General features: G+C 43.6%; 1 long non-coding RNA gene across 1 annotated transcript; it reads right to left on the reverse strand.

Annotated features, from left to right (window-relative positions):
- Positions 1-291: 291 nt before the first annotated feature.
- Positions 292-2,213, reverse strand: LOC140610866 (uncharacterized). The gene is made up of 2 exons (XR_012012330.1): positions 1,861-2,213; positions 292-1,407 (listed from the first exon to the last, which is right to left on the reverse strand). It is a non-coding gene; the product is annotated as an uncharacterized lncRNA (long non-coding RNA).
- Between the last annotated feature and the right edge of the window lie 7,115 nt (positions 2,214-9,328).

A 9,328-nucleotide genomic window follows, 5' to 3' on the forward strand; every position in this document is an offset into this window, starting at 1 on the left:
AAACTATAAATTTGTTTCCTGTTGTGAAAATTAATAAAAGGAAACCTCACTAAAGTGGAGTCAGGAGGCCAGAAGAGCTAGGTCTCACGCTCTACCATGTCACGTTAACCATAGGAAGAACTGGCAATTCCAGGTCCCAAATAGGAAAAGATGTGCATTGCGTCTCCTACAAGAAATTGACTCCCCAGGCAACTTAGCCAATGAGAAACTCCTCATCACTCTCAAATCTTGCTTTTATCCAATTGACTTTTGTTCAAAACAACTTCTCCTAGCTTATTCCTTCTTTTCCGTGAATAACATTCCTCTCCTTTGCTGGACTAGCCTATGGTTTTTGCCACAGTTTGCTTGTCTCAAATTGTAATTCTTGGCTATTTCTGAATGAACCCAATTTTGCTGGTAAAATAAGCTTTATTTTTAAGGTCAAAACTTTTTAAAAATAGTATTTCTTATTTTTAAAACATGGTTTAAAAATAACTAATGAGGGGATCCCTGGGTGGCTCAGCGGTTTGGTGCCTGCCTTTGGCCCAGGGCGTGGTCCTAGAGTCCTGGGATCTAGTCCTACATCGGGCTCCCTGCGTGGAGCCTGCTTCTCTCTCTGCCTATGTCTCTGTCTCTCTCTCTGTTTCTTTCGAATAAATAAAATCTTTTTTAAAAAGTAACTAATGAATCTCTACAGGATTCAGTTTGTAAATATACTAGAAATATTCCAATGTGGCACCGACATGTTTTCTTGCATGTTTGTTCTACCATCTGTCCTCTTCCCCCCAAAAAATAAAGTTCTGAAGGTATGACTCAAGTTGATGAATGAATGAAAGGAAAAGCATTACTGAGGGAAATGAGGGTAACTACATCAAACTAAAACCAGCAAACGCGATACATAAAAGATCTAAACCTGTTCATACCTAAATCTAAACATCCTTTATTATTTGTCATATAAAAACAGACAAGTTTAAATAAAGTCATCAATCCCAAGATTAATGGGAAATGTAAGACAAACTCAAAGATAATACTGAAAAACTACTGAGAACGGACAAGAGTGTTTTTCAAGAAGAGTGAGGAGGGGGCACCTGGGTGGCTCTTTGGGCTGAGCATGTGCCCTTCCGCTCAGGTTGTGACCCCATGGTCCTGGGATGGAGACCAGCGTCAGCCTCTCTCTTCCAAGAGGAGCCTGCCTCTCCCTTTGCCTCCCTCTCGCTCTGTGTCTCGTGAATGAGTAAACAATATCTTTTTTTTTTAAGATTTTATTTATTTATTCATGAGAGGGAGAGAGAGAGGCAGAGACACAGGCAGAGGGAGAAGCAGGCTCCATTCAGGGAGCCCGATGTGGGACTCGATCCCGGGTCTCCAGGATCAGGCCCTGGGCTGAAGGCAGCGCTAAACCGCTGAGCCACTCGGGCTGCCCTATATCTTTAAAAAAGAAAAAGAATCGTGAGAGGGGATGTATCGGTTATCTACTGCTGCATAACAAAGCACCCCTAAGGTTAGTACATCCTTGAAGCCAGCTGCGAGAACTCAAGAGAACAGTATTTTTTGAGCGGAAGCTGCCGGGCAGGTGCGGGGTGGAGGGGACCGGGCTCCCCCCACAAGACTCCGGAGCATTCCGGTCCCGCCCCCACCCCGTACGGGAGGCGGAGGGCAGGGGAGGAAGGGGTGGAGAGGGAAAGGGTGGAAGGGGAGAATGGAGCGGAGGAGGGGTGGGGGGGATGGAAGCGGGGGCGACCTAGGGCTTCCGCACGGAGGCCAGAGGACGCAGCCGCCGCCCCTCCCGCGGGCCCTGCCGGGGCCTTCTACTTTCCAAGCCCCGAGACCGGAAGCGGGGTGCGCGTCCCGGGGCGGCCGCCATCTTCCCTGTAACCGCACCACGGTTTTTGTCGTTATTTGCTTCCAGCACAGAAGACCGGCTGCAGGTGCAAGGTCCCGCCGGGAGCTGGGAGGAGGGCCCCCCTAGAGGGCGGGGCGTCGACGAAAGTGAGGAGGAGGGGCTCTGGGCAGGCGGGGCTTCAGTGAGGGTGAGCAAACAGGGGCCGGGAGGGCGGGGTCCCTGGAGGCGGGGCTCCCGGAAGGCGGGGTCTCAGTGAGGGGGATAAATGGCGTCCCGGGCGGGAGCCGGGGGGCGGGGTCCCTGGAGGCGGGGCTCCCGGAAGGCGGGGTCTCAGTGAGGGGGATAAATGGTGCCCCGGGCGAGAGCAGGGGGCCGGGGAGGCGGGGCCTTAGTGAGGGCGGGCCAACGGCGTGCCAGGGGGCGTGGTCACGCGGGGCGGTCCCTCGGGGAGGGGGCGGGGCCTCGCGGGCTGGGCGGTCACCTGTCGGCGGCTGGTCCTCTTTGGCGTCCTGCGGTTTTCCTGAGCTGCGGAGGCCGTTGGCTTCGGCGGGGGAACAGGTCTTGGTGAAATTCACATCAAGGACGTCCCCTTCTGCCTTCCTAATGCCAGAGAAGTTTACTCGCGGCTTGCTTTTGTGAGAATTGAGCTGAGAATCTCTTAAAACTTTTTTTTTTTTCCAGTTAATTACGTTTGATAAATTCGTTTGGGAAAAGGCTTCCTCAGGAATATAACGTGAGTGCCGATAAGTGAGTGTAATCAAGGAAATAAAATGAGGGGCGCCTGGTGGCTCAGGGGCTGAGGGTCGGCCTATCAACATTAACCACTGAGCCACCCAGGGATCCCCTCATATTTACCTTTTAAGAATTTTTCTTGGGGTGGCTCAGTGGTTGAGCGTCTGCCTTTGGCTCCGGTCGTGATCCCGGGGTCCTGAGATCGAATCCCACGTCCGGCTCCCGGTGCATGGAGCCTGCTTCTCCTTCTGCCTATGTCTCTGCCTCTCTCTCTCTCTCTCTATCATAAATAAATAAAAAATTAAAAAAAATAAAAAAAACAAAAACAAAATCTCAATGTAGGGTAATGTATGTGGGTGCCTTTCCTAAGGCCACAGATGTTTGATTTAAAAACTAACCGGGGCCCCCGGGTGGCTCAGCTGGTTGAGCATCCAACTCTTAGTTTCAGCTCAGGGTTGTGAGAAGGAGCCCTGTGTTGGGCTCTGTGCTCAGTGGGGAGTCTGCTTGAGATTTTCTTTCTTCAGCTCTTTCAAATAAATAGATGAATCTTTGAAAATAAAATAAAAATCTCTTCCTTGGTTGAAAAGAAAGCTGGAGAATAGATGAAATATGAATCTGTAGTCAGTAATGAGTGGGTCTAGAGTAGGCTGTTGGCAGGGCTCCAGATGAAAGGTGTTTGGTGTGTGTGGGGGAGGTGAGGTGGTAAAAGTCACTTGGATCAGTGAGATTAGCTGTGTGCAGAGGTGATGCTTTCAGCTATGTGTGGTATTTTTGTACTTTTTCTTTTTAAAAAATCATATTTTTTAAAGATAAAATTTTTTGTTTAATACTTTATTTATTTTAGAGAGAAAGAGGAGAAAGAACAGAGGGAGAGGGAGAAGCAGACTCCTGCTGAGCAAGGAGCCTGATGTGGGGCTGGATTTCAGGACCCTGGGATCATGAATCAAGGCAAAGGCAGGTGCTTAACCACACATGTGCCCTGACTTTAATTTTTCTTGATTACACAAGTGATGCATGGATATGTTGTTTTTGTTGTTTACATTGAAATAATTCAGAAAACTATGGAGTAAAAATGTTTCCCTTCAGATTCTCCTGGACAAGTGCACATAAAATGTAGTGTCATGCTTTTCTCTAGAGGCCTCCGGTGTTAACTGATGGCAATGTGGCCTTGCTGTCGTTTTTTTTTTTTTTTTTGGTTGTTGTTGTTGTTTTGTTTGTTTTTTTGTTTTTTTGTTTTTTATGGTGATAAAATGTACATACCATAAAAATTTTCTTTATCCTTTTTTGAGGGTACTATTCATTGGCATTAAGTACATTCACATTATTGTGCAACGATTACCACCACGCATCTCCAAAACTTTATCATCCCCAAATGAAACTGTTCCCATTAAAAATAACTCGCTAGGGGCACCTGGATAGCTTGGTTGGATAAGTGATCAACTCTTGGCTTTGGTTCAGGTTGTGATTTCAGGGTGGTGAGATCAAGCCCTGGTGGGCTCCCCAGTGGGGAATCTGCTTGAAGAGTCTCTCCCTCTGTCCCTCCCCCTACTTGAGTGTGCATGTGCATTCTCTCTCTCTCAAGTAAATCTAAAAAAAAAAAAAATAACTCCCTGGGGCGCCTGGGTGGCTCAGGTGGTTAAGCATCTGCCTTTGGCTCAGGTCATGATCTCTGGGTCCTGGGATCAAGCCCCACATCAGGCTCCCTGCTCATCAGGGAGTCTGCTTCTCCCTCTGCCTCTTCCCTGCCTGCTCATGTTCTCTCTCTCTCTCAAATGAATACATTTATTTTAATTTTTATTTTAAAAAATCTTAAAAAAAAATCTCCTCGTAACCCTCACTCCCAGCCATTGGTACTCTCTTTTCTTTTTTAAAATTAATTATTTAATATTTTTATTGGAGTTCAATTTGCCAACATATAGCATAACACCCAGTGCTCATCCCATCAAGTGCCCCCCTCAGTGCCCGTCACCCCCACCCCCAGCCCACCTCCCTTTCCACCACCCCTTGTTTGTTTCTCATTGGTACTCTCTATTAACCTTTCTTTCTCAATGAATTGGACTATTGTAGGTAGCTCATATATGTGGAATCTTGCAATGTTGTTCCTTTGTGTCCAGAGAGAGTATTTCACATAGCATAATGTTGTAAAATACATGCATGTTATAGCATGTATCAGAATTTCCTTCCTTTTTAAGGTTAAATAGTATATTTACATTATATATATTATAGTAACATACTTATATATATTTATATCATGTTATATTGTATATTTTATGTGATATATTTTGTATATTTTATGTGATATATTTATGTGATATTTATTTGCTTATTTTATATATTTTTTATATTTGCATTTTGTATATCTATAATTATATATTTTATAAGATGTAAATATATATTTATATTTAATATAAGTGTAAATATGACTATATGTACTTATATTTATTCTATCATTTTATAATATATAATAATAACTGTAATGTTATTTAGCCTTCAGTATGTACATTTTGTTTCTCCATTTATCTGTTAATGGACATTTGGGTTGTCCACCTTTTGACTATTGTGAATCGTGCTGTTGTTTTTTTTTTTTTTTTTTTTTTAAATTTTTATTTATTTATGATAGTCACACACACACAGAGAGAGAGAGAGAGAGAGAGAGGGAGAGAGGCAGAGACACAGGCAGAGGGAGAAGCAGGCTCCATGCACCGGGAGCCCGATGTGGGATTCGATCCCGGGTCTCCAGGATCGCGCCCTGGGCCAAAGGCAGGCGCCAAACCGCTGCGCCACCCAGGGATCCCTGAATCGTGCTGTTGTGAACGTTAGTTTACAAATTTCATTTTTTTAAAGGTTTTATTTATTTATTCACGAGAGACACAGAGGCAGAGACATAGGCAGAGGGAGGAGAAGCAGGCTTCCATGCAGGAGCCCATCATGGGACTCGATCCCAGAGTTCCGGAGGCAAAGTCAGAGCTCAACCACTGAACCACCCAGGCATCCCTAGTTTACAAATTTCTGTTCAAGTTTCTGCTTTCAGTTCTTTTGGGTATATACTCAGAAATGGAATTGCTGAATCATATGGTAATTCTATATTAAGCTTTTTGAGGAACCACCCAACTGTTCTCTACAGTGGCTGCCTGTTTCATATTACCATCAGCAATGAGCAAGCGTTCTAAGTTCTCCAAATCCTTACCAGCACTTATTTTTATTTTCTGATCATAGTCATCCTTGTGGATATGAAGTGGTATCTCATGGTTTTGATTTACATTTCCCTAATGATGAGTGATATTGAACTTCTTGGCATGTGCTTATTGGCCATCTGTATGTCTCCTTTGGGGAAATATCTATTCAAGTCCTTTACCTAACAGTCATTTTTAATGCTTCCACATACCTCTCTGCATATATTTTATAAATTATACAAATCTATTTATGCTTTACCTTCAGTGCATCACATGAGCCATGATTCCACAGGAAAACAAAGCAAATGCCTGCATGCACACAGGTTTCCTAAAAGGCCAGGGAGTCCTGTCTCTCACTGTCAAGAAAGAAGCCTGTGGGCCTTGTTGCTCATGAGGAAGGCTAGCAAACTCCTGTGCCTGTCCAGGGTCCTCAAGTTCAGAGAGGTTTAGCAAGTCAATTGCCCAAGTTTATGAAAAGAATACAAAGTATATTATCCCCCCAAAATCTCAAACTCAGGCACTTTTTTCTGAACATTTTTCCACTTTGTAAATAAAGTTTTTTTGGAACATGGCCCCACTTATTTGTCCGTTTTTCTACTGTCCCTAAACTTTGCTTGCCTGATAGTGCCCTCTATCAGGCTTTTAGCAGCCATCTATTTCATTTTGGGCAAAATCATTTCTTAGCATATCCATCCCTTGTTCCTGTCACTGTCTAATTTTTTTTTAAGACTTTATTTATTCATGAGAGACACACAGAGGCAGAGACATAGGTAGAGGGAGAAGCTTGATCTCCGGACCCTGGGATCAGGACTTGAGCTAAAGGCAGACACAACCGAGCCATCCAGGTGTACCTGTCAAATTCTTCACATTGCTGAAATCTTTAAAGACTATCCAACTGCTGGGGCATTCTTTCCAGTCACATTGACTTATGTTTAGGGTCAGTCTATGAAAAAAAAAAGCTGTAAGGGCCTGGTTCTTTGTCACTGTTTTTATTTACCTTTATTTTTTCATGAACTTAAATTTGTTTGTCCTCCTCTCCCCCATTAATTTCAGACCCAGAGTTTCAACTTAAAACCAAAGAGACCACTGCAGAGCAGAAAAAAACAAAAAACAAAACAAAAAAAAAACCAAACTACTGTCAGGACAATGGTAAGACTCATGAGGATACATAGCTGGTTCTCTGCAGTAGAAGTCTAGGATTGCTGTGTCACAGAAGAAGAGCACAACCACCAGGAGAGACACTTGGAACGGTGACCTTCACCCAAAATAAGTTGTTTCTTAAGAGAGAGTCTTTGAGTATCATGAATTTGGGAAACATCCTAAACCAATTTCAGTATTTATGGAGAGTTGCTACAAGTAAGCATATCCATTAATATGACTTGATGAATGTTGATATATAATTCAGTTTTTTATTTTTTATTTTTTATTTATTTTTTATTTATTTTTTATTATTTATTTTTTAATTTTTATTTATTTATGATAGTCACAGAGAGAGAGAGAGAGGCAGAGACACAGGCAGAGGGAGAAGCAGGCTCCATGCAGGGAGCCCAATGTGGGATTCGATCCCGGGTCTCCAGGATCGCGCCCTGGGCCAAAGGCAGGCGCCAAACCGCTGCTCCACCCAGGGATCCCTATAATTCAGTTTTTTAAAGTAATTATCAGGACAAACCTACATAAGGTTATGAATGTCATAACTATGATGGGACCTTGTTGCAAAGCATTCCCCTTAACATTTGAAAGAACTCAAACAGGGCAGAAGCAGTACATATGCTTTGAAAATGGTAGCAACTTCTAATGTAAGAATTTGTTGTTGGGTTGTTTTTTTTTCAGCACAGACTTTCTATGGGGGCAGAGGAATCCCCATGAGTGCAGTGAAAGTGAGAAAGCCTTTAGATGCCACTTATCCCTTAACTAACAGGCACCAACTCAACCCAGAGAGAAACCCCGTGAGTACCGTGAGTGTGGAAAAGCCATGAGAAGGAATTCTAACCTTGTTTCGTCCAAGAGAAATTACAAAGGCGAGAAATGAAATGAATGTAAAGTATGTGGGAGAGTGTTTAGTTATCCTTCAATCCTTGGGACCCATCCATGTGTGATCTCAGGCTGGCAAGAAACCCTATGAATGTTTTCAGTGTGGGAAAACTTTTGGTTGTCACTTGTCCTTTATGGCACATGTGCAAACTCAACACAGGAGAGAAACTGTATGAGTTTAACCAATGTGGGAAATTCTTCAGATCCAGCTTAAGCCTTGCTATATTCCAGAGGATACAGAATTGGGAGAAGCTGTATAAATGCAGTGACTGTGGAAAGACTTTGTCAGGAACAGGAACCTGACCATGCATGAGAATGCATACCAGGTAGGGACTATCTGTGTGATGATTGTGGCAAAGCCTTTAGTAGGAAATTCCATCTGATGGTGCACGTGAGAACCCATTATGGGGAGGAAGTTTTACTATTGCAGCAACTGTGGAAAAACCTTCAATAGGAGCTCTAACCTGACTGCCCACACGAGGGTACATACAGGGGAGATTTACCAGTGCAGCTATTGTAGGAAACTTCAGTAGGTCACCCACCCCACAGGAAACACGTGAGAACTCAACAGTGGAGAGAAGCTCTAGGATTGGAAGCACATGGGAAAGTCTCATCGATCTTGCATGTGAGCAACTCTGTGAATATCATTGGTATGAGAAAGCCCTCCATTGGGACTTCAGTTTCTGTACAGGGAAGTTCAGAGTGGGAGAGAAACCTTATGAGTGTAATAAACGTGGAATTGCTTTCATTAGGGTCTTATACCCAAAATGGAAATCTAACTCATTAGTTTTCAGATTGTGTTTGTGAATAAAAGCATCTAAGGCGGGCAGCCCCGGTGGCACAGCAGTTTAGCGCCGCCTGCAGCCCAGGGCATGATCCTGGAGACCCTGGATCGAGTCCCACGTCAGGCTCTCTGCATGGAGCCTGCTTCTCCCTCTGCCTGTGTCTCTGCCTCTCTCTCTCTCCCTTCTCTCTCTCTCTGCATCTCTATGAATAAATAAAATCTTTAAAAAAAAAGCATCTAAGGCCATAGATATCCTCTAAATAGGTCTTTAGCTCCATGGGTTTCAATCTAAGGTATTTTCATTTTAGTTTAATTCTAAATACAGTTTCTATTATATTTTAACTCACAATGTCACTTTTCTGAGCTTATCAAAATATTACTTCATTTAGATTTCAGGGATCCCTGGGTGGCGCAGCGGTTTGGCACCTGCCTTTGACCCAGGGCGCGATCCTGGAGACCTGGGATCGAATCCCACATCGGGCTCCTGATGCATGGAGCCTGCTTCTCCCTCTGCCTGTGTCTCTGCTCTCTCTCTCTTTCTCTGTGTGACTATCATAAAATAAATAAAAAATTAAAAAAAAAAGATTTCACCTGAACTTTCTCCTTCCCCTTGATTTTATAATATCATAGGGCTTTCTTTGTTTGGTAGGACACCCATGGTTCCTCAGGTGTGTGGTCTCTCTTGTTGCAGTGAGCCAATAATTCTGACTTTGTTTGTCCCTGGTCTTTGGCTGATTGTGTTGGGACAATAACATGCAGTCATAAATATGTTCTATTCTCTTATCT

The sequence above is a fragment of the Canis lupus genome, chromosome 19 (assembly GCF_048164855.1).
Source record: "Canis lupus baileyi chromosome 19, mCanLup2.hap1, whole genome shotgun sequence".
NCBI classification, from domain to species: Eukaryota; Metazoa; Chordata; class Mammalia; order Carnivora; family Canidae; genus Canis; species Canis lupus.